The sequence below is a fragment of the Marmota marmota genome, unplaced genomic scaffold (genome assembly GCF_001458135.2).
Source record: "Marmota marmota marmota unplaced genomic scaffold, marMar, whole genome shotgun sequence".
Taxonomy (NCBI): Eukaryota; Metazoa; Chordata; class Mammalia; order Rodentia; family Sciuridae; genus Marmota; species Marmota marmota.
In genome coordinates this window covers 3,895,402-3,920,805 of record NW_025999925.1, presented here as the reverse complement: position 1 = coordinate 3,920,805, position 25,404 = coordinate 3,895,402, and the positions used below count along the sequence as shown (strand labels likewise).

The 25,404-nt window shown below is 42.5% G+C and overlaps 1 long non-coding RNA gene across 3 annotated transcripts; it reads left to right on the top strand.

Annotated features, from left to right (window-relative positions):
• LOC125615813 lies at positions 1 to 24,967 on the top strand. Of its 3 annotated transcripts, none has more exons than XR_007346404.1 (3): positions 1 to 52; positions 17,492 to 18,405; positions 24,586 to 24,967. It is a non-coding gene; the product is annotated as an uncharacterized LOC125615813 (long non-coding RNA). The 3 variants fall into 3 exon arrangements; XR_007346405.1 differs by lacking the exon at positions 1 to 52 and adding an exon at positions 12,589 to 12,688; XR_007346406.1 differs by lacking the exon at positions 1 to 52 and adding an exon at positions 13,153 to 13,904.
• The last annotated feature ends 437 nt before the right edge of the window (positions 24,968 to 25,404 follow it).

The following is a 25,404-nucleotide window of genomic DNA, read 5'->3' as shown; positions in this document are numbered from 1 at the left end:
TCTTTGTTTGTATGTGGTGCTGAGGATGGAACCCGGGCCGCATGCATGCCAGGTGAGCGCGCTATCGCTTGAGCCACATCTCTAGCCCCAAATCTACTCTTGATTATCTCCTAAAAGCCATACCTCCAAATAGCATTAACATAATTGAGGGATTTAGTTTCCAACCCATGAACTTTTGAAGGACTCATTCAAACCATAGCTCTGAAATAGCAAAACTTACCAGCTTTAGAGAAAAGCTCCAGATAGAAGAATGAAAATGCCAGTCAATAATTAAAAGAGAGAACCAGATCCATAGAGAGATTTGGGGTCATCTTCAGGGAGAGAAGGAAAGCAAAACTCTGCAACTCCCACTGCTAGGATCTGGTGAAGGACTGTGGAGCCCAACTTCTGACTTCAGCCTTGAGAGCTCTCACTCTACAAGAATCTGGGCCCTTCCTGAGACTTTGGCTCCTTATTAGCTGCTGGGAATGTGCACAGTACATTTTCCAGACTCTCTTTGCCAGTGGGCTTCTGATTCACTGAGAGGCTTACTGGCATGAAATTGAAGAGCAGGAGGAAAGGGAAGCCAGAGAATTTCTCCCCCTATATTTTGGACAGCAGCTCTGTCAATGGCCGCATATTCTTCTTGTACCAGATTCCACAAGAGGAACTTTTCTTGATGTTCCCGGATCTCACCATGCAGCTCCTGACTCTCCAGGGTTAGGGGTGAGAGCATTTTCCTGATTTTACAAATCTTTGGATGACCTCACTCTATCCTGTTTAGCATTTCACCCCTTGAACCCATTGGTAAGTTCTCCATGTTAAATTTCATCTGTTAACTAGCATAGATATAGCAGTTACTAAATGGCCCAGTGAGGAGCTGAAGTTAGGTCTGTGTGATTCTAAAACCTATATCATAAGTCCATATTATATTGACAGTCAAATCACAGAGAGATTTCTCTGAATGTCCACTGCAAACTAGTGATGTTTCCCCCAGAGAAAGCCCAAAGAGCTTCCCACATTGTGTTTTCATGGTCATGAGTTGACTTTATAACGCCACAACTCTAAAGACTAAAATGGGGCTAGTAGAGTTCATGTCTAAGGATGGTACCTGGTACTACATCCCTTTGCTTTGTTCTGACTCTGCTCCCTGAATCCTCAGGGTCCATCTGTTTAGTCCTGGATTTGCTACCAGATGAGGAATTCCCCTGGCACCAAGTGTGGCACTGTGGCAGGTTGAAATTCAGATTGCTCAATAGGCTTGCCACTAATTAAAAGCAATGAACAATCTCTTGCTAGTACTCTTGGCTCCCCGCCTCTCCCCTAATTTCAACCCTTGGAGACTCTGTCCTTTCAGGATGACCTATCCTCTTAACACTTTCAGGTCTCTCTCTCTTCACCCCTTCCCCCCTCTCTCTTTTTCCTCTCCCTCTACAAGATTCTTGAATTTCTGATTATTTAACCTCCAAAGCCAGAAGTGTCTTCTATGGTAGATCATGTATTAGTATTATATTAATGTTCCTATGTGGTCATTTCATTAAGGTCAATATCACCCCCAAAAGCTGTCATCCTCTGTTTAATGTTGCACTAAGATCTGGCTTTCTGTGCCAGAAACCTGGAAGAGGGTGACTATCAGATTTTTTTTTTCAAAACTAAATGCTCCTCCAGAAGAAGCAGAAGATTTATATCATCTTCCCTGAAAAATCTAAAAAGAAAAAAAAATCAAAGAAAGAGGAATCAACTTTATAATCTTGAAATAAACCCATGATTGCTTCCCTAATTGCAAATGGCTCCTGCACCTGGTCTCAGTCCTTTAAACTCTAAGTTTAGACTACTTGTGGTAAAGGTGCATAATTTCAGCATTCAATTAACAAGTATGTGATGGGAAATGTATTAAACTCTTGAGGTTTGTACTATACAATATCCCATACTACTGTAGAGTGACAGTCTATAGTTCATAGACCACAGTTGAACAATCTGCATGATCATTTGTAAAAATAACCAAGTCTTGTTAAAGAAATGGGGTGTTATCTTTGGCATCTCCCTCCACGCTCCTTCCAGCTACCACCTCCCACATCCCAGCTGTCGCCTAATCCTGTGAGGGTTTCTATTTCCCCCAAAACTTTAGTGATTTCTGTGTTCTTTCCTTTTCTCTCTCTAAGGAAATCTCAGTGTTAACAGAGACTAAAATGGATGGCCATATGTTACAGAGAATGAATCTCTTCCTAATTCCTCTCTTCCAAGGTGAACTAGAAGCCAGCCATTCTACTCAAAAGGCAGGTCTATATGAGGAAGGAAGGTCCCTAATCCCACCCCAACCCCACCAGCAGTAGCTAGCTCCCACTCACCATTCAGCTCTCAGAAAAGAGTGGCATCCTTGGAGAAATGCTGTCCAGCTCTCGGTCTAAGTCAGGATCTTTGTTATTCAATTAGAACCACCATCCTTTCCTTAATGGTAATTAGCTCAGCTTGTAAATTCCTCATCTGGGTTCTTTGGATGATGACTCTCCATTCCAGTAGTCTGTATGATCCATGAATATGTATGTGCCAAACTATATTTTATGAAAGTGGTGGAGGCAGGGGATCCTGTGGCAAATTAATTTAGCAAATGCTGGATTAAACCAAGTTAAGCAAATTTCTTTACTGAAGGATTTCCTGGAGACTTTAGAAGGCTAATGTGTATAGCCACTGGCATTTACCAAACTATGTTAACCATGGGACTTTAGCACACATTACCACCTGGAAGAACTAATGTTCTGTGGAATAGAGTTTGAGAAAAGTCAAGCAGAATGAATTACAATTTCTGCCCTTATTCGATCAATACAGCATTGTGGTAATTCACAAGAACAGATTTTGAATGGTCTTGGGAGCTGCAGTGGAAAATTGTAACAAGACTTCAGAGTGAAATAATCACACTGGAAGAGATAGTAAGGATAAGAGTAACCGAGGAAGACACCACATGCAAAAAAAAGAGTAATGAGAAAGAAGGCTGGCTTATCAAGTATTCAAGGATAGAGTTCCAATTAAAGTAGAATCCGTGCCAAGCAAGAGAGTAAAAAGAGAACTGGTAAGATTCTTCTTGATATAGTGTTGAGTAAGAACCAATATGGCGTCCGTTATTGGGCAATAGGGGGAAGAGTGTTGATCTAGGGATTTCTGTCTAACTTTCAGATATAACAACTATATAGCTAATTTGTTCATGATAATGTGAAAACTGAATGTTAGGGTCTGTAAACAAGTCAAGATGGCACCTGGCATTTTGCCAGGGGGAGTGGTTTGTGAAGTAACGCCAGCGAGCCATTAAGTGTGGAGATTCCTTATTGGTTGACTGCTGTATCTAGTTTATGTTAATTAAGATAAGCTGTGTGGAATGTATATATACCCCTCCTGTCCTACAATAGACAGTGGCTCCCACTCCTGCTGTATCAATCTACACAAGTTGCTCGTCACCCCCGCCCCCCCGGTTATTTTGCTGCAGCCGGACTGTGGCAACTGAATAATTTCATGTTCCATAGGATTCTAATAATTGTTCAAGAAAATTGCAATCTAAAAATTATAGTTGATTATATTAAATAATATAAAATATATTTACCATATAATTTTTAATAAAATCTTTTTTTTTTCCTTTTTTTTGATACTGGAGGTTGAACCCTGGGGCACTTTTTCTTTTTTTTTTTTAGAGAGAGAGAGAATTTTTTAATATTTATTTTTCAATTTTCGGTGGACACAACATCTTTATTTTATTTTATGTGGTGCTGAGGATCGAACCCAGCTCCCTGAGCATGCCAGGCGAGCGCGTTACCGCTTAAGCCACATCCCCAGCCCCTGGGGCACTTTCACTGAGCTACATTTCAAGTCCTTTTATATATGTATATTTTAGTTGTAGTTGGGCATAATACCTTTATTTTATCCTATCACTCCTATGTGGTTCTGAGGATAGAACACAGCACCTCGCATGTGCTAGGCGAGTGCTCTACTGCTGAGCCACAACCCCAGCTCTGCCCCAGTCCTTTTCAATTTTTTTTTTTTTTTTTTGAAGCAAGGTCTTGCTAAGTTGCTATGGGTCTCACTAAGTTGCTGAGGCTGGCCTCAAACTTGTGATCTTCCTGCCTCAGCCTCCCGAATCTCTAGGATTATAGGCAGGCACCTTATGTCTAGCAAATCATTAATTTTTTTGAAGACTTAGCAGTACTATTATTAGCAGTACTATTATTGAGCTATTATTTTATCTGAGAGATGTAAATAGATGCTTATTAATATTCTAAGGGACTATCTCAGATCTTTTTAGAAAATGGAGGAGAAGACTTATGAGAAAACTATAAAAAGAGTTATTTCAAGTTTAGTGGGTAATAAGATGATGTCCAGGAGTTTACTGTGCTATAATTACTCTTTGGAATTAATAGGGTTTGTAGGGATTTTGGTTTTTAGTTTTATTTCACAATAAGGCATACAATTACACATGAACAATGGGAATTGAGAGGGAAGAGCTTGTTTTGCAAATCAACTAACATTTAGTTTTCTACTTCAGTCAATCAATTCAGATGACTGTTTTTATTGTGAAGAATTGAGACTGCATTAGGTAAAATTCCCCTTTTATGTATGAAGAGAGAACTCAGAGTTGGTGGTTGGGAAGTCTACAGGCTTTCAGACATTTACAATGTTGCTTAAAACAAGCGGTAATCTCATGTAGAATATTTCTGTCAGATAATGTGAACACAGGTATACGGTATAAAGGCAAAAAAAGGAAAAGACTCTGGAAAATGTCAGTGTGGATTTGGCTTTACTGAGGCTCTCTTTTATGTCAACCCTGAACTCTATCTTCAATGATTATTAAAAAGAGATTGAATTCAAAGTATCACTACTACACTAACATGGTCCTGGGGTCTTGATACTTGGATGCAAAAGCAGGACTTACATGGTCTGCCCGGAAGGGTGGTTAGAAGAGATTTATTTTAAGCCTCTGTGCTCCCAAGAGGCTATTTCACTAAGTTCTTAACTAAGGAAGTTGAGTTCTAGGGGCAAAATTAGAGAAGGTGTTGGTCTGGAGTGGGCTATGGAAGCTCCCTAAGGGAAGGGAGGTTGCTGGCTCGGGTGAGTAAGGAGCTTTCCCATGTTGCGAGTCCCCATCTGCTTCTCCTCCACCTGCCAGGCTCAGGGAACTCCCTCGGCCCTGCCTTTTGAGTCCAGCCACCCTCATCTCCGTGGCAGGGGCCGCTCTCTATCCACCCTTACCCTTGCAGAGGTGCTACCGTTTAAACTTCCTCAAGGACCTGAAAGCATGAGAGTTCTTTACTTCCCCTCCCAGAAACGTAGGGACGTATGCATGTGTGTGGGGGGGTGTGAGCACTTGTGCTTGAGTTCTCTTGGTGCAAGCTGTTGTGTGAAGCCTTAGATTTTTAGAACCATGATACTAGACCTTCTTTCCTGAGGTGTGGGTAGACACTGAGACTAGTAAGCCTTTGTTCTTTTCTTGGGGTTGGGGAGAACGGGGATGAACTCAGGGGCACTGAAACACTAAGCCACATCCCCAGCCCTATTTTGTATTTTTTATTTAAAGACAGGGTCTCACTGAGTTGCTTAGCACCTCATGTTTTGCTGAGGCTGGCTTTGAACTCGCGATCCTCCTGCCTTAGCCTCCGGAGCCGCTGGGAGGCTTTGTTCTTAATACCTACTCTGCTCCAAGAGGAATAAGAACTCACTGAGTTTTGTTTTTCTGTTGCTGTTCTTGTTTTTAATGCCATATTTTCAATTATCATTTCTTGTTTTTCTTTATTTTTAATTTGTTCTAATTAGTTATACATGACAACACATTTTAACACATTGTACATAAATGGAGCATAACTTCTCATTCTTCTTGTACATGATGTGGAATCACACTGATCATGTAATCATATATGAAACATAGGGTGATAATGTCCTATTCATTTTCCTCTTCTTTCTACCCACATACCCCCTCCTCTCTCATCACTCCCCTTTGCCTAATCCAAAATACCTCTATTCTTCCCTGACACCTCCCCGCTTATTGTGAATTACCATCTGCATATCAGAGAAAATATTCAGCTTTTGATTTCGGGGAGATTGGCTTATTTCACATAGCATAATATTCTCCAGCTCCATCCATTTACTTTAAAAGGCTATGATTTCATTCTTCTTTAAGACTGAGTAATATTCCATTGTGTATATATACCACATTTTCTTTATCCGTGCATCTATTGAAGGTATCTAGTTGGGTTCCATAGTTTAGCTATTATGAATTGAGCTGCTATAAACATTGATGTGGCTGTGTCCCTGTAGTATGCTGTTTTTAAGTTCTTTGGGTGTAAACTGAGGAGTGGGATAGTTGGCTCAAATGGTGGTTCCATTCCAGGTTTTCTGAGGAGTCTCCATACTGCTTTCCATAGTGGTTACACCAATTTGCATCCCTCCAGCAATGCATGAGTGTGCCTTTTCCCCCACATCCTCGCCAATATTAATTGTTATTTGTATTCTTGATAATTGAACCCTGGTCTCTAAACAGACTGAACCAGCCACTTAGCTAGGCTCTAAAACATGTGAAAACTGGCCTGAGCCTGCTGTCTGGTGTCTGCCTCACTCACCTGCTCACCTGTTTTTGCTCTTGCCTTCTCCACCTTTTGGACATTTCCAGCTTGCTCCCATATGTCTCAGACCTGCTTGTTCCAAACTTTTCCAGATACACTCCTCTGTCTCTAGTCCCAGTCTTTCAGATCTGACATGATGCCAGCAGTTTCTTCCAAGCTCCAGGACTCCAAGAGCTATTGCTGCCTTGAGACATTCTAACTCTTTCCAAGAGAGGCAGAACACAGCCCCAGAAGAGGCAGTCTTTAGTCAAGTCTTCAAGAAAAGAATCTCTTTCTCTCTCCAGGCAAATCAAGAAGTTGACTTCGATCCTACAGCCAGGGCTAGAGCATCATGCCCACTGTGGAGACCACTGCCTTTGAACTCCCCACAGACCCCTTTGGAGAAGGTCAAGCTTCTCTCTTCCTCCTATTACACTTGGCCTGGTTATTCAACCCAAAAGGGGAAGCAAGGGTTGGGGCCAGGGTTTGAACTTGACCTGCAGTTCCTGAAGTTCTCCCTCCTACTTTCTGTCTTTCTCACCCAAACTAGGAGGCTACCACCAGTTGTGGTCAAAATTGTCCCAGTGGTTTCCAAAACTCCTTTCATAGTCACTGTAGACCTTTAGGTTTGACTTCTCTTCTGTGGGACATGTCACCACAAAGAGTCCCTTCAGCTCCAGCTGACAATCATTTTACACACACATACCCAAGTTGTCATTGAGGATGAAACTGGATGTCAACCTTCCCTCCCCCTAGAGCAGAGATGGGGCTGAACAGCCTCTCTGCCACAACCCCATATCAGAGACAGCCCTATGGTCCGGTCAGCACTGACCCTCCTTGCTATCTTCAGGTCCTTTGTCTAAACCCGTGGTGAGCAGTGGTTTTTCTACTCATGGTTCAGTTCCAAGAAAGCTATATATTGTTACAACCTATATTTCATTTAAAAGGAGTATGGCTTCATTGATTCCTGTGGGAATATGTGCTCTTTCATTTTAGCTTATAATAATAAATAAGATAAATAAAACCAATAAGGTAAATAAAACCAATGAATAAGGGCACCAAAAGTTAACATTCACATGTTTGAGAAGCAGTGACTTGGAGACAGCTTTCTGATCATGCATCCTGAGTGGAGAGGATCAGCAGTTCACTGGCTACTATGTGCACCCATCCCTCACCTGCTCTTAGTGATGAAGCCAGATCTATTATGATTCCAAGCCCCATTCATGCCTTTTTCCAAAACTCCAACCTCTAAAGCATTTTTTGGAGTGACCTTGTGAGTCAGGGGCAGGCTTCTGGCTCATCGAGGGTGGAGGACCAGGCCTGTGCCTTCTGCTCTTTCTAGGTGCCAAGCCCAATCAGCTCCACCCTCCCCAGGGAAGAGCTACAAAGAATGTGTTTCCAGGCAAGCATCTTCCCCCTCCTCTTCTGCTCCCTGAGAGGCCCTACTGTGCACTAAAGGGATGAAGAGGAGAAACAAGCACTCCAAAGTGAGATTCCTGGAGGTTATCTCACTTTTCCACTTACAATAATCCTCAAACTATCTTAATAAGTTTTGCAACATTTCAATTCATTTCATTTATCTGCTTTAGATAAGATGGAAAAAAAGTTTTAAAAATGACCTCAGGGCCCTTTGCATCAACTAGATAAATGGTCAGGTCTATGAGAGGTTAATGCTTTGTGGCACTGTCTCTCTCAGCGTCCCACCAGGGCATTGTCATTTGTCTCATACCAACAGGATGCCTCTAGTCGCCTGCAAGGAGTTATCAACTAATTTCAGAATAGAGATAAAAGACTATGAAATATGCAAAGGCTCCTTTCTAATTAAATGATTCACTGAACAAATTTGGTTAAAATTGAGCTTTCCCATTTAGAACAAGGGCTAAGTCCTCAAGGAGATGGGACAGTGGGTGACAGATGAGTTTTTGGTGACCAAATTTGATGATCATCTGCTCACAGATGGTATGTCTGCCACATGGAGGGTTTTTAGAAAAGGACTTAAATTATACTTTGGTCTCTATCCTATCTATTCTACAAACCCTTTACAAAAGTTGAACTCTGGCCCATGCCAGAACAGTGGGAAGCTCCCCCTGCCTCCACTCTGGTCCTAGCCATCTCGATCTTCCTCCCTGATTATTGAAGTTATTGAAATCACATTTTAGATGGAGTCCCTTTTTCTATTCTTCTCTCCCTACGTTCTATTCTCAACACAGCAATCAGACTGATCCTGGTAAAATGTGAGTCGGCCCCATCAATACATGAAATCTTATATTTTGACATATCAGTTTAAAAATAAATTCAATTTTTAAAACAGTGAGTCAGATCATAAAATTCCTCTGATCAAAACCCTCCAATAATTTCTCATCTCACCCAAATTGGAAACAAAGACTTCGATGACCTGCAGGGCCCTTCCTAACCAGCTGTCTACCCCTCATCAATCTGACCTCTCTCCCCAGTCACCCTGTGCCCCCTGCTATCTTCTTAGGTTTCTTGGCCATCTCTTCCAGGTGGCCTTCCTCCACCTAATTTAACATTGCACCCCTTCTATGTTCTACAATCCTCTCTTCTGCTTTATTTTCTCTGAAGCACTTTTAACACTGTGATGTAATGTATAATTTGCACATTCATCAAGTTTATACCCCCCCCCCCATATACCTATCCCACACACTTACACTAGAACGTAAGCTCTACAAAGGCAGTTGATTTTGCTGGTTTTCTTCCATGCTTTATTCACAGGGTCTTGATCAGTGCCTGGCATATAGTAGGCACTCACTAAATGCTTGTTGAATGAGTGAATGACCTGAGTATGAGCCAAGGATTTGGAGGCCGTTTGCACAGAAGTAAGCAGATGCTGCAAAGGAGAGGCAGACGCCTATGAGGTGTGGTGGGAGTGGCAGGAAGCAGAGCAAGGAGAAAATACGAAGCCCTCAGAGACAGAAGGCCTTGCTCCTCGAGGCTCTGGTTCCGATTTATGATTTCTATTAGGCCTCTGACATGTAATTTGTTTCCTGTCTTTGAATTGGCCATGTAGGTACAAAATAGGACCCACTTTATCCCTATAGCACTATTTAACTTGAACTGGTTTTGAAAGAGACAATGTTAGAAAAGAAACGGCAGACCAATTCATGAAAGGCTTTGCAGGCCACTCTATATTCTTCAGTTTCTGATCTGTTTGAAATTCAAGGACAAATGCAGTTTTTGATCAGAGGAGTGGCTTGCTGATTTTCATTTTAAGTAGCTCCCTGTAACTGCTGTATAGAGAAAACTGTCATAAGGAGTTATATTTGTCAGGGATCTCCAGAGAACAGAGTCAACTGGAAATTAGATAGATAGATAGATAGATAGATAGACAGACAGACAGATAGATAGACAGATAGACAGATTTTAAATAATTGTCTTACTCAATTGTGGGAGCTAAAATATACATGGCAAGGCAGACTAGGTTCACTGAAGAGTTGATGTTGCAGTCTTGAGTTCAAAGCCTGGACTTGCAGGTAGAATTTCTACATGGCAGTCTAGAGGTAGACTTTCTTCTTCGGGGAGCCCTCGTCTTTAGTCTTAAGTCATTCAACTGATTGGACATTGCCACATCATGGAAGGTAATCTGCTTTATTCAAAATGTACTGATTGAAATGTTAATCACATCTTCAAAAATGTCTTCACAATGATACCTGGACTAGCATTTAATCAAAACTTAGAGGGCACCACAGCCTGACTAAGTTGACACGTACATTTAGCCATCACAGGATGTTAGAGTAGAATCAGGGCAGGAAGGAGACAATTGGGAGAATCCAGATGTGCAGTAATGATAGCTTGGACCACAGTGGTAAGCAGCACAGGCAATATAGCTGGATGTATTTTGGAGGCCAAGCTGACAGAATTTGATAATCGTGTGTGGGGTGTGAGAGAATATGAGAGGCCCAGGATGACTCCAAATTATTGTCCTGAGCAACCAGAAGAACAGAGTTTCCATCAACTAAAGTGGGGACAAGATATGGTGGCACACACCTATAATCCAAGCAGCTCAGGAGGCTGAGGCAGGATCCCAAGTTCAAAGTCAGCCTTAGCAGCTTAGTGAAGCTCTCAGAAATTTAACAAAACCCTGTCTCAAAAAAAATTTTTTTTAAAAAAGGAAGAGTGCTGGGGATGTGGCTCAGTGGTTGAGCACCCCTGGGTTCAATTCCTGGTACCAAAAAAAAAAATTATAAAAAATATTAACATAGAGAGGGCTGCACGATATCAGTCTGTAGGGAGGAGGAAAACTTAGGGGTGTGTTTTGCATCTGTTACGTTGAAATGCTTAGTAAACATTCAAGTAAGATGATGGACACACAGATATATGAATCTGGAGTTCAGAGGAGAGGTCTGGAGTGGATAGAGAAGAGTTGGAGCCTCAGGATACCACTGTAGTATCAAGCCACGAGACAAATGACTTCCACCGTAGCCATTCTGTGGGAGTGATGGGCCAAGAGCTTGATAAGAGGAAGTTCAAGAGAGAATGAGAAGAGGGGGATGGTAAAGAGTCTTCAGATCTCAAAGTGTTTTAAAATAAATATATTCAAAATGTTCATCAAGATGAGGATAAGACTAGGTCCCGTTAGACAAAATAGGATGTTTTAAAGAAAAGAGCAGGTAGATCTGAAAGATTTTAAAAAATGAGAAAACTTAATGAAAAGAATTTTTTTTTAATATGAAGAGATCTCCCCACAGGTGAGGAAAGAAGTAACTAGAAAGGGTTGAAGAGTCGTTAAAACAATGAACTACCCATTACTGGCAAAATGGATTACCAAAGATTACTCTCCGCTCACTGGAGTATGAAGAGTTTAAATGTTTAATTTTCCTAATTACTGACTCCCAAATAGTCTCGCTGACACCCTCTTCCCCATGGGATAACTGGCCACAAATAGCTCTTGGCCAGATCTCTTAAAGCGCTTATCACTTATGGTTTCTGAAACTGTCTCTTTTTATATTTAGACTCCATCTTACTTATTTTAAAACTTCATTCCCACTCATTTCTCCTCGTTCCCTCAGCTCTGGAAGTAAATGAAATCTGCTCTTCTCGTTGTGCTCTCTTTCTCTGTCTTTGGCCCTTCTCTGACTCCACCCTTCAGATTCTGGGCCCAACTCTTATCTACTTCTGGTGGCCTCTACAGATGGGTGTTCTGCTCAGAAAAGGTGCCCAAGGTTCTCCTAGGGTGGTGATCAGAGCCCTCCATTGTGGATCCCCTTTCACCAAAGAGAGTAGTTCCATCTCCCCTCAGGCCCCTGGGAGGACACAATGGGACTCTTATGTTGGATGGACATCCAGTCATATAAGCTGGAGGTGGCCGTTTGGCAGCTCTGTAGATCCTGCCTTTCCACCATCCTTGAGCTTCTCTGCACGGACATAGGAATCCACCTCATGCCCTCCCAGGACTCTTCCTCTTCTTCCAAACTCCCTGGCTACCCACTGAACTTGGACTGCAGAGTACTAATTGCCTATCAGGCTTAGCTTTGGTTTAGTCACAATTCAGACCCAAGAGAAAAAGTATAGCTCAAAGTCCTGAGGGTCCACACCATGCCCTGTCCTTCACTGACAGGAGGAGCCTTGGGGAAGTTAGTCCACTGCCTAGCTGGTAACCCAGAAAGTCTGAGATCAAATGTAAACCTTTCTGACTCCAAAGTCAAGGCCTGGGCCAGGTTTTGGTTTAAAAGAGGGTATGTTAAGTCTAGAAAGATTTGCAGGAAATTGACTAACTCCCCATCCTGGGAGAATCAGCCCCAAACTTCAGCAGGAGAAAGGGCATCTGGGGAATTCATAGGCCTCAAGCCTGGGCCAGCTCCTACCTGCAAGCCCTTGATCTGAGAGACTAGACCAGGGGCAGGGAGCCGCCTCTAATGTGGAGGCACTGGGGCTCCTGGGGGAAAGAACAGGAGGGTAAAGGACTATCTTTTTGTGCTTTGGAAGACAATCCCAAGAGACAAGGCAGGATCCCTGCTCTGGTTGAATCTAGGCTTGAAAGAAGGAAATAAAAACCCCTCTGATTTTCTTTCAGGTTGTCCACAAAGCTCATCATACTAGGATTTGGGGCTGGGGGTTAGCTGGGAGCGTAACACTGTCAGGAAGCTGAGCATCAGTGGCCTGGTTACAAAAAGGTGAGAAATGACCATCTTCCCACTAACCTCATGCTCCTGGGGAGAATGGGCACATATCCACATTTTTCAAGTGAGGATTGAGCCAAGCTCAGACATTGGGTAGAACTTGCCAAAAGATACCCAGCTCTTAAGAAACGGAATCAGGACTGTACTCCAGCTTGCCACGAGAATGTTCCATACTCTTCACAGGCTGGCTGCCTTCTCTACTGTCAGCTTCCACGTCCCTCTTCGGCTTTACTTCTTGGCCAAGGACAGACGAGAGAAGAGTAGGGAAGGAACACAGTATATATAAAAACACTTTGAAAACCGTAAAGCTACATAGATACTAGGAAGTATTACTATTAAGCATGGAAATGGTTTATCACACTGTCTTTTCCATGATGACTAATCATTTTTATTTCCCACCTTCCCTGAGAGTTGACTATTAAGATAGGGCTAACGGGGAGTTGGGCTTGACATGGGGATGCTCACATTGAAGCATAGTAAAGAAAGATTGCAAAGAAATGAAAGTTGAAGCCCATTTCTCCAGGTCCTTCAGAGAGCAGAATAGGCCACGGAACTGATCATTCAATGAATGAGCAGCTACCAAAAATGGTTTTCCATGAAAGCAGCTCTAATTTTTTTTTTTTTTTAAAGTAACCTGGTTGGGGATACCAAACACCCAGACGAGAAGGAATGATGGGAAGAAAAATGTGAAAACTTCAGGAAGAATCTGTCGGCCTCACAAGTGAAAGATTGACCTAATTTGGGGTCATGTGTGAAGGAAGAAAGCAGCACTGAGCCAAAAGGAGCGCTCTGAGTCAGAGGGACCTGTGCTTCTCACTTAACCACCAAATTCTCAGCCAGCCCCAAAGAGAAACCACATGATCCCATTGAAGTACTTTTTTAATGAGAAACTAGGCCAGTCATCATCTAGCTGCTGAGGGCTTCGTACCAAGGAAATGAGCACGTTTACCAGTCTCCGATGTGTTTATCAGTGGTTATCTAAATGTGACCCCTAGTGTCCAATTTGTGTGGCACTCCTGGAGGAAAGGCTGGAGGACTGGAGGGCGGCCAACTGTAGAACCAGGGGATGAGTGAGCTGGAAGGGATTAGAGGACACTCAGTCTCCTTTCCTCCCCTCACAAGGGAGGGATCAAAGCCTGGGGGTGATTAGGTGACTCCTGGGATCACACAGATTGTGGCAGAGCTGGAACGGAGCCCAGGTCTGACCCAGGTTGGTTCTATCTCTTGAGAATATTTTTCCAAAACTGCAATCGGCCTTAGGTAGTTTGTTACAGGGTCGACCTAGGGAAAAATACAAGATATAGGCGTTTATTTCACATGAACTGAGTTATAAAGCAGGTGTTGACATCATTCACATGACCTGAAGCAGCGCTGAGCAGTCACTTGAATTAAGAATTGTTCAAAAGATTTGAAACCTCTCCATATTTTCCTCATTACGCACCACGCATTTAAGTGAGAGTCGTGCCATTCCTTGTCAGCCCAGGGTTCATAGCCATCTTCAAAGGTAAGTCATCATATCATGTAACGGGAACAATCAGTTCCAGATGAAAATCAGTCGGACCAGGTCTCCTGAGATTCCCAGCTGTGGGTGTTTGTGTCAACAGCTGTTCTGCTCCATCCATTTCCTGTCCTGCTCACAGTGTGCTGAGTGATGCCAGAGGACATCATGTCCCCACGCATACTGGTTCTCTTAGAAACCCAGACTCTCTAACCTCAGCTGGCTCCTCTCGAACTTCCCAAAGTATTTGGGACGCTCACCCTCAAATTCCTGCCAATAGCTGTTCAACGTCCATCGTCCGTCCTCAAGTCTCAAGCTCCCAACCTCTCCTCGATCCCCTCAGCTATAGAAAGATCTTAACCCCAATTTCACTGAGAAAAATCAAGGTCCTTCAACATGACCTAACAAAATTCCCTTTTATTTATTTATTTTGTTACTCTAAAGTGTCTAACGTCTATCCTGTTTCAAAGGAAGAAATGTTCCTTTTCAGAGTCTAGAACTCCACTTGCCTTTGAGAATTCTCCCAAGACGTCATTCTATCAATGTCCAATGTCTACTCCTTCAGTTTTGTTTTCTTTTCTCCCCTTTTTGACTCTTCTTGCCTAGAAAAACACCTAAATATCCTTTAACCTTAAAAAAAATGTTTTAGCTGATTCCTCTCACGTTGAAACCATCGCTCCCTTCCCTTTTAATTCTAATGATCTGTATTCTCTGCCTCCTTCAGTCTTTGCAATCTCAATTTTATTCCAATTGTCTTCTGAAATCATCTTTAGAGAGAAATCAATCAAACTGTGGTCATTAGACTCAGTGGTCGATTCTTAGATTTTAATCTTTTTTTTTTTCAAACTTGCCACAGAGTTTTGTTCTCTCAGGAAATATTTATTCAACGCTACTTTGGCAGGGCCCTGAACTGAATCCTGTAGGGAATAAAGATGAGTGATACCCTGCCAAGAGCTTGCGAACTAGTAGTAGAAACAAACACAGAATTGCCTCCAGTGAAGGCCTTTTCCTTATAATCTCAGCAATTTGGTTACATAATTTAATGATATTTTTGCACATTATTTGTGTACGTGTCTAATTGCCTACCTTAGAGTGTAAGTTCCTTGAGAGAAGATATCCTGCCTTTTGTCCCTAGTTGAGCCCAGCCCATAATGAGTTTCTGTGGGAGTCAGATGACCCCAGTGAATCTCACCTCCTGGTATTCATGACTGAATTGGGCTGGTCTGTGCACCCCATAGGATGTCAAGGAATTGATGGTTTGTGACTTCTGGCACTAGGTTATAAAAGACATGCGAGTTGGCTTGCTCTCTCTTGGATCACTTTAGGTGAGGCTGGTTATCATGACACTCAAACAGCCTTATAACGAAGGCCTTATGCTAAAGCCAAGTGAGCCATCTTGGAAATGGATCTTCTAATCCTAGTCAAGCCTTCTGGTGACTGCAGCCCTAATTGACATCTTGACTACAATATTATAAAAGAACATGAGTCAACCCCCCCCCCCCAATTAAACTATTATCAAATTCCTGGCTCACAGAGACGGTGTGAGATAATACCTATTTCTTGTCTTGAGATGCTAAGTTTTTTAGCATTTTATTATACAACAGTAGATACCTAATTCAGACTTTAGTAACTGCAAGTGCAATCCTGCTGCTATAACAAAAACCTAATACATGAAAGTGGCTTTGGAAGTAGGAAGCCGGCAAAAGTAGAAGAAACTGCCAGAGCAGGGGACGTAGTCAGTAGTACAGCACTTTTCTATCATGCACAAGACCTTGTGTTCCATCCCCATTGCAGGGAGAGAAGAAGAAAAACTGCTAGACAAGACTGAGCTGTCTTAAAGGGTCTGATGGTAGAAGCTTAGTGGCCTTTGAGGCAGCTACAGGTGGAAGCTTAAAGGAAAATGTGACTAAAAACTCAAGGAAAGTGAATTCTTCCTACGAAGAGGCAAAAAGTTCAGTGACGTGGTAGAAAATAGAAAATATACCTGATGAGCTTGCAGATCTACCTAAGGAAATTTCCAGTCAGAATGTTGAAGGTGCCACCTGGTGTCTTTTTGCTGCTAATAGTAAAATGTAAAAGGGGAGAGATGAGTTAAAGGAAAGACTGATAAACAAAAAGACCTCAGGAAGTGTTATATTTAAAGTTTCCCAGTTTTCTCTTCTGAGCAAAGACTGAAGTCTCAGGAAAACATGGTCCAAAAATAAAACCAAAGAAATGATTATTACATCCTTTGTTAAGATCTCAGAAAGATCGGGGTTGTGCCTCAGGTAACTATTCAGTCAAAAAATAGTTTCTAAGAAGTTTATGAGCATATCTCTCAGCAGCCTCAGAGAAGCTCACATAGAGAAAAAGGGATCTTGAAGCAACTCGTGGATGTGGCTTTGATCTGAGGATGTGAGTCCCAATACGATTACTGAAAACCTACAAAGTTTTGTCAGAGATATGTCAAGCTTGTATTAAAAGGGACAGAGACAGTACAAAAGCAAAAGTGGCCTCTGGACCCCCCAAGCATGTACAGACAGGAAACGAGCGGAGAACACTATGAGGCTGCAAATGCAGGCTACCTTTTATGGAAAGGTAAAGGTGTCTCAGAGCGGGGAGCCAAGACTAATAAGAATCATTCCGGGAAGAAATAACACGGTCTAGTGAGACCTCCTACAAACCACCCGTGAAAAACTGAGGGAGGACTCCTGCCAGCAGCCTTGTGGGTGTGCCATCTTGGAAGTGGATCCCTCAGCCCTGGTCAAGCTCTCAGATGACAGCAGCCCCAGTGACATCTCAACTGCTCTGAATTCCTGATCCACAGACACCTTGTGAGATAATTGGCATTTTTATGCTAAGCCATGAAGTTTTGTAGCAATTTTTATGCAGCAATAGAAAACTAAGATAGTGTTTAATAAATATTTGTTAGGCAAATAAAATAGATAATATCTCAAGAAAGAACATAATAAAGTCACTGGTGTGCTCAGTAATTAAACCCCAAAACCCCATGAAATGTGTACTCTTAGGCTCTTGGTAGGGATAAAAAGTGACTTCTAAAACAACCATTACATTTCCTCTTTATAGGCCCATAATCTAGGAGAAAGCAAGCAGAGTCTCTGTGATCCACCCCACTTTGACCAATGTAGCACATACACTGTTGCCTCTGGATTGAATGTTCATGGAACGACATGGGAAACAGATCACGTGATCCCAGAGATGCTGACCTATGATAGTTAGGGTTCATCACACACTCATCGTCCCTCCTTCCATCTCCTTTAGCCTGAATTTACCTTTGTTATCATTGCTTTATTTTCCAGGATAATAGGAAAGACCCAAAGTCTGCTAAGAAGAAGGGACATCAGAGGAACCCCTACCTTATTTTTATGCATCTGGAAGCCTTATTTGGAGCAGGAGGGGTTTACATGCTCAAACCCCATCAAGCTAACACGGAGGCACTATTCCAGGGAGCCAGCAAGGGAGATAGAATGCTGCTTCTTAAATTAGTCCCCTAGGATCGATGGAATGTTGTCCCCAGAGAAGAGAACTGCCACCATATTGGGGCTGAAGGCCTACTGAGAAGTGTACTTACCTGGCACCGGCTTTCATAGGTCTGGCCTTGAGCTCTCCAGAGAAGCTCATGTCAGTGAGCAGAAATTGATACCCCCCAAGATATAAAACTGTTGGGTTTTGTTGCTATTTAACTTCTACTAAACTCAACAACATTGCTGAGGAATTATCCTCTGAACCAGATTGTCCTGAAGTCAGGCCTACAATTGACGACAAGGAAAAAACTCTCCTGAAAATGGCTTCAACATACTTTATATACAGAGATACGAAAAATTGTGCTCTATATGTATCATAACAATTGTAATGCATTCCACTGTTGTCATGTATTTAATAAAAAATAATAAAATCAATTTAAAAAAAAAAGAAAGAAAACGGCTTCAAGAGGCAAGGTTCCTCCATCACGTGGGAAGGCAGCCAGGAGTTGGCAACCCAGCTCCTCTGACTTCTAGTCTTGCCATCCTTCAAGCATGGCTGTCACGTCCAGGCAGACATCCTGATCATGTTCCAAGTAGAAAGAAGAACCAGATAGTAAAAAGGGAGAATGGGCATCCAATCCCATCTGTCCCTTTTCCAAAGCTTTCCCAGAAGCTGTACCCAGCAACTCCTACCCACAATTCATTGGCCAAGACAGGACCTCCACTACCTGTGAAGGAGGCTAAAAAAGGTGAGTCTTCTTTTCTTACCTTATCAATAGAGGAGAGCAGGGAGAAGGGAAGTACAAATGCACTGGGGTCAGCACACCATGGTCTAGTCCATAGCTGAGACTACCAGAAAAAACTGGATGTTTCTGTCAATCTTTTCTTCTTCTTCAAACAAGATTATTCTCCAAGCGTCACTCTCCATTAGAGTACATGGTGAATATTGGAATATGGAAGAGGAGTTCTTGCCCCTTGCCCCCTTCACAGAAGAACAAAACAGCAAGATGTGCTTTTTTAGAAAACAGACACCTAGTGAGTTACTTCACTTGGGGCCAAACCTGTGTTCTCCGCAGCAAAGGTGATTATTTTTCCTAATTACTATTGCTTTGCATCTTGTTATGTGAGCTGTCAGCGTCTTAATTTAGCTGATGACTTCCCACAATCATTTTAGATTTATTTAGTACCTAATTTACTTTACATAGCTTCTGCTGTGAACGTTAATCAGAGGCCCAAAAACTCTTAATAAGCTCAATATTTTACAGTGAACACGACCCTGAGGAGTGCTTCATTGAAAATGATGACAAAGCACAGGGGCCGTCGCTTTCAGAATCAATAAGTTGCCGACTAACGAATTAACGAGGCCCGGAACTCGTACTTCACTCCAGGCCTCCCGTAGCAGATGCACAAATGAGCATGTGGAAATATAGCCAGTTCTTAGGAGAAAATTTCCACTCACCCAGCAGCCAGATGTAGGAGCATCTCTGTAGTCTTATAAATAATGACCAAAAAACATACACAGTTCCATCATTAAAACACTCTTGGCTTTGCCACCATCTCTTCAGCTAACTCTCTGGAGGTGAAACTCTTTTGTTTTAATGTTTCCAGCAGTTCTGACCTTTTATATTAGTGGGGAAAAAAATAAGGTTGGCAAAAATTGTCCTTTTGAGGTGTCTCTCTCCATATACCAATTAGCAGCAAGTGTGAAAGGCAGGGACCCTGTCCCCACCCCATCTAATGCCTTTTGTATTACTGTCACTCCTAAGTTATCTGAAAAGTGCCCTGCAAAAAAAGTAGGAGCTCAGAGAACCTTGGTTGAATACATAAATGACTTTCATGGTGGCAGAGAGTCAAAGAAGGCAGAGGATGAGACTGAGCAGGATACATGGCAGAGGGTGGGCAGGGGATATGTGCTATAGAAAAGGCTGGAGTTCTCTGTTCCTTTCAGGTAGAGAAAGTGTTATGGTTTGGATCTGAGGTGTGCCCCCATATCTCACTTGTGAGACAGTGCAAGAAATTTCAAAGGAGAAATGATTGGGTTGTAAGAGTCTCAATCCAATCAGTGATTTAATCCCCTGGTAGGGATTAACCTAGGGGTAACTGAAGTGGTTGGGCATGGCTGGAGGAGGTGGGGATTGGGCATGGCTTTGGGTACCTATTTGTATCTGGAAAGTGGAATCTCCCTCTGTTTTCTGATCATCATGTGAACTGCTTTCCTCTCTTCTGCCATGATGTTCTGCCTCACCTCAAGCCCAGAGGAATGGAGCCGGCCTTCTATGGACTAAGACCTTTGAAACCTTGAGCCCCTAAATAAATCTTTTCTCATCTTTTCTGGTTGGATTTTTCAGTCTCAGATGTGAAAAAAGCTGACCAAAACTGAAAGAATTATGGAAAAACTGGGATTAAAAAGAGCAGCAGAGGGGCTGGGGTTGTGGCTCAGTGGTGGAGCGCTTACCTAGCATGTGTGAGACACTGGGTTTGATTCTCAGCATCACATACAAATAAAAAAATAAAGTCCATAGGCAACATACATATATGAGGAGAGAGAGAGAGAAAGAGAGACAGAGACAGAGAGAGAAGCAGAGAAAACTTACCTTCCAGGTTGGGTTAGGAGAGACTGATCCAAGCTTCTAGGCTCAAGTCCAGAAGGTGCAGACGATGGAGAAGTATCTGAAAAACAGACAATGAGAACCCAAAAAGTGAGAGAGAGGGAGGAGGTGAAAGAAGCAAAGTCTCTTGGATTTTGAGCCTCTATCCCTTCATCCCTGAATTAAGAACTTGGAATACTTCCTCTGCCTATCTGAAAAAGTTGGTGAGGATTCAGTGAAATGGTAGATGCAAAAGTGTTTTCAAATCTTCCAAAGAGCTTGGGCACAGTGGTGCATGGCTATCATGCCAGCTACTCTGGAGGCTGAGGCCAGAACGTGGCCAGCCTTAGCAACCCAGTGAGACCTTGTCTCGAAATAAAATAAAAAGTGGTGGGATTGTGGTTCCATGGTACAGCACCCCTGAATTCAAAATTCCCAGTACTGGAAAAACAAAATGCTTTTGTTCAAACTTTCAAAACATTATGTTAATGTAATGGGTCCTTTTAAAACTAATTTTAGTCCTAGAATGAGTAATCAGGTGGCTTTGCTCACTACGGTGGTAAACTGGGTGCAGAGTGTGTCACGAAGGGATGATGCTCATGGGTATAAATGGCCATGGGGCTTCAAAGTCTCTCAGTGGGAGTTTCAGACACCCTATGTGTTGTAGGACTCCACAGTTCCTAAAATGCTTTCACACAGGATATTTTCTCACTAGCAAGAATTCATGAGTATTGAGGAGTCCGAGACTCTACAGCTAGCTAGCAGCAGAGCCAGAATGAGAGCCCCAGCCCTTTGGCTCCTAGTCTAAAGCTCCAGCCATTGCAGGAAAGGCCTCCAGCATGATTTAAACCCATGACTTCTTTGTTTCAATCCATGTAAGTTAAGAGCAAGAACTAGGAGAGGTTACACACGCCCCTGGACTCCAATACCTCAACTCAGAGCAGAGGAACAGAAAAAGTAAGGGCACCATGTTTCTCTAAATTGGTTTCCTTTTTGCAAGGTCAAATTTGTCTATTTCTCTAGGAAGGAATGCTGGGTGTCTGTGGCTCCCTGTGGAGTTCTGCATGGGAGTTTGGCAAGTGGAAAGAGACATCACAATGAGCCAGCCCACCTGGCCTTCATCATGGAAGACCCAGACCCATAATCAATTGCAAAGGGCTCATCTGTTTGAGAGGCTGGCTCATTTGAACCAAATGCCTTTAACTGAAAGCTGGGAAATACATTGAGTTAGGTGGTCATGCTAAAGAGTTATGAGTGGTTTTTTTTTTTTTTTTTTTGCCTTGGCTGTTGACATTGACTGTCTGAATTATATCATTCTAAAGAGTGTAAGCAGTGGTCCGTTTTTTGATTTCAATTACAGAAACCATTTTCATTCCTGCTGAAGAGAGAGTAGAATGAATATGCAATAAAATAAGTAGTTTTGTGAAATGAACTGAGGAAGGTGTGTGATCTGATACAGGTGACCTCATTCCCCTTTCATAGTGTAAATGACTATTGCTACCAAAGCAAATCCATATCATAAACTTTTTACCAGGGACTTACACATACATAATTTATATGTGTGTACATGCTTGCAGGCTTTTATGAGCCTTAGAAAACCAACCTGGAAATATACTTCATATTACTTTTATAGTCTAGACCACACAATTAAGCATTTAATTATGCAATAATTCTTTTCACATGTTAGTTTTGAAAACCCTTCCAAGTAGAAGATGATGTGCAAAACTTCTTTCATGTCCTCCACGAGACCTAAAACAATCGTCAGCAAGTAGCTGGTATTCCAGAAATATTTTTTCCTTAGTTAATTTCAACTAATAAAATATTAATCATTAGATATTAACAAAGAGCTGGAAAGGTAAGAAAGAGCACATTGATAAAAGTTGTAAATATGTCAAAGAAGGGGATGACACTTGCAGCTTAGGGAGATGACTCTGAAGTTGAATAGAAGATGAGGCTGGAATGGGGCAGAAAGAAGCAAGAGATGGTGGCAGCAGGGAGAGCTTTTGGAAACTGCTGGAAGATCCAAGTGGGAAAATGTCCAATCATGGAGACCTGGGAAAAGATGAGCCAGATGCAAGAGATGTAGTAAATGCAATCAGTGGGGTCCCATTGGAGTGGGAAGGAAGGGATTCTGCAATGACTCCTAGGTTTCAGGCTTGGACAGGTGTGTCATTATCCAAAATAGAAAACATAGCATGATGAAGAGGTGCAAAGAGATACAGTTCTACATTGAACATTTTAGGTTTTGAAGACAGCTGGAAATCTGCATCAAAATAGCTAGTTATAATTTATAAATGTAATGGCCAAACTTAAAAGAGGAAGTTTAGGCTAGAAATTAGACTTTGGGTTTGTCAGACACAGACGGTGATTAAAGACATGGGTGTCAATGAGAACACCCAAGAACTGTCAAGAGAAAGAGTGGATAAAGAAGGATGTTCTAATGCAAGGCAGGCCCATGGCAAAACTCAGGGAAAAGTTTTAGAGGGGCAGAAGGTAATCCAGGGTGACACCTTGAGGGATCATACAGGTGAGAAGGTCCAAGGTCTCAAAGAGATCAAAAAGCTGGAGAAAGGGAATTTAAAAAGTGGGTGGTTGGTGATTGTAATTCAGAGAAAGCTATGTCAGCTTAATGAGAGTGTCTAGAAGGTGGCCACAGGGGACACTGTCTGAAATTGAACGGTGAAATCTCGTCCCTGCACGCTGTCTCTGTGCCAGAGTCTCAAACTTTTTCCTCTTTCTTCTTTTGACCCACACCTTCCCTTCTCCCCTAATCTCACAATTCAGCCATAGTCCAGCTCACTCTTGCATGTAATCCATCTATCGGTTCCTACCATAGATCCTGTTGTTTGGTTTGAAATTGGGCCACTGGGGAAGTACTTGGTAGAGAGAAAGTGGAGCTACTTGACCAGAAGACAACACTGGGTCTCTGCAGACAGAAAATGCAGTCTGATTTTCTAGTCTTTCAGTGAATATTTAAATGTGATGTTGTTTGCTGGTGGTAATTGTTATTTGAGTAATGAGAAAGGTTTAAAGGTCACCTTTTGAAAAAAAAAACAAGGGAGAGAATTAAATTACAGCAGATGGGATAGAGAGAGAAGATGGGAGGGGAGGGGAGGGGGGATAGTAGAGGATAGGAAAGGTAGCAGAATACAACAGTTACTAATATGGCATTATGTAAAAATGTGGATGTGTAACCGATGTGATTCTGCAATCTGTATATGGGGTAAAAATGGGAGTTCATAACCCACTTGAATCTAAAGTATGAAATATGAGATGTCAAGAGCTATGTAATGTTTTGAACAACCAATAAAAAATAAATAAAAATAAAGGTCACCTTTTACTGGACCAAAGAAATTTTATATTGCACAAAGTATAGAGGGCAGGGTGATGGCCCAACTGCATTTGCACAAGTTAGATCGAAACTTACCTATGTGTAGTATGAAGAGTGGATGTTTAGTCTGGGAAGAAATAGGGGTACAAATAACGGACAAGGTATTTTAATATGACTGCAGTTTAAAAAGATAAAAAGGACCAACATGTATTTATCAGGCACTGCATTCTATAGAAGCTTTACACATATTACCTCATTTAACACCTGCAAAATCAGAAAGAGATAAAACAATAACTCACCCAGATATCACTTACTCAGTTCTTTAAACAGTCTGACAATCTAAGTACTAATATCACCCCCATTTTTCAGAAAAGGAAACTAGGGCACTGAGATGCGAAAGCAGCCCGTTCTAAGGCAAGCTAGTATATATTGGAGCCTGAATTTGAGCTAAGGCCTCTGGACATCAGAGTCCAGCTCTTCAGCACTTTGCTAAAAGATTATCTGAGCATTTTGCAGGTGAGAAAAATAATGCACAGAAAAAATAAGCCACTGCTCCACAATTACACAGATGAGAAAGACAAAAAAGGAATCAAAAGCCACTGGCACAACTAGGAGGCCAATTGTGATTCAATATAAAAAGACTCATCTAATTACCAAGCTGCAAAGCAATGCAACAGGCTGCCCTGTGGATCCCCAGCACCCAGGTATCTCCTGGAAAAAAGGCATTAATATCTTTTATTTCCAACACAATTTATCATTTCCAAGGTGCTTTCTAGGGAGACTCCCCTTTTTGCTTCCTAATTCACTCTGGCCAAGGGCTTCCAACTGAAAACAAACAAATGTCACTGATATTTAGTTGGTTTTAAGAGGTCCTCAATGTTTTTGTTGCCAATGTTGTTTTTTACTATTGAGCAGCATTTGCTGCCCCTTTAATCTCTAGTTCTGTGCACGCACCCATCCATTCATGAGTTCATTCAGCTCACATTTACTTCTTGTTTGTGAAATGCCAGGTGCTGTCCAGGTGCTGAGGATGCACGCAGGAAGAAGGCACAGCCCCGCAGTGTTGAGAGCCACAGCCAAAAGGGCCCCAGCAAACTTTCAGACTGCCAGCTGATGATTGGCTCACAGAGGCCCCAGCAACTTCTAGCTGATTGGCTCCTCTGCGGTGATGCTCATTGGGCTGTTTCCCCGCCCTTTCAGACTAGGAGCTGCTCATTGGGGGACTTTTTTTGGATCCGCCCACACTACCCAGCCAATGGGCCCCAAGAGCAGGAGGAGTGGGGGAGGTTGAGAGGCTTGTGGGAAGCCGGTGGTGGCAGTTGGGCTCTGAAGGTTTTTCCTGAGGAGCTGTTTTGTTTGGCGTGTGTGGTTCTAAAAATAAAGTTCGCTTCTTTTGACAAGTGGCTCCTGAATTGTGCCCAGCCAGACTGCAGCACAGTAGCAGCCCCTTATCCTGAGGGTCACCAGCACACAGATGCCGCACAGGCCAAAGGCGTCTGGCCTGTTTCTACCTGAGGGTATTCTCTGGTCATGGCATGCTTGACCCTGGTTCCAGAACATTTCTCAGCTTGAAAAGGGAGGAGTTGGTGGGTATGCTCTGTCCTTGCCCTCCAGTGGGATGATGGTGAGGTGTGTTCTTTCCAGACTGTCCAGAGCTCCCTGCAGCACTGAGGCCCGGTGCTAGGACCACAGCAGGAGCATTGCTGATGTTCCCGATGCTGTTCCCTTCATGCCCTGTCTCTCTCCCTCAAGCCCTCACTGTTCTTGGGATAATTTTTTAAATGAACTACTTGAACACATAGCCTCAGGCTGTGCTTTGAGGGAAACTT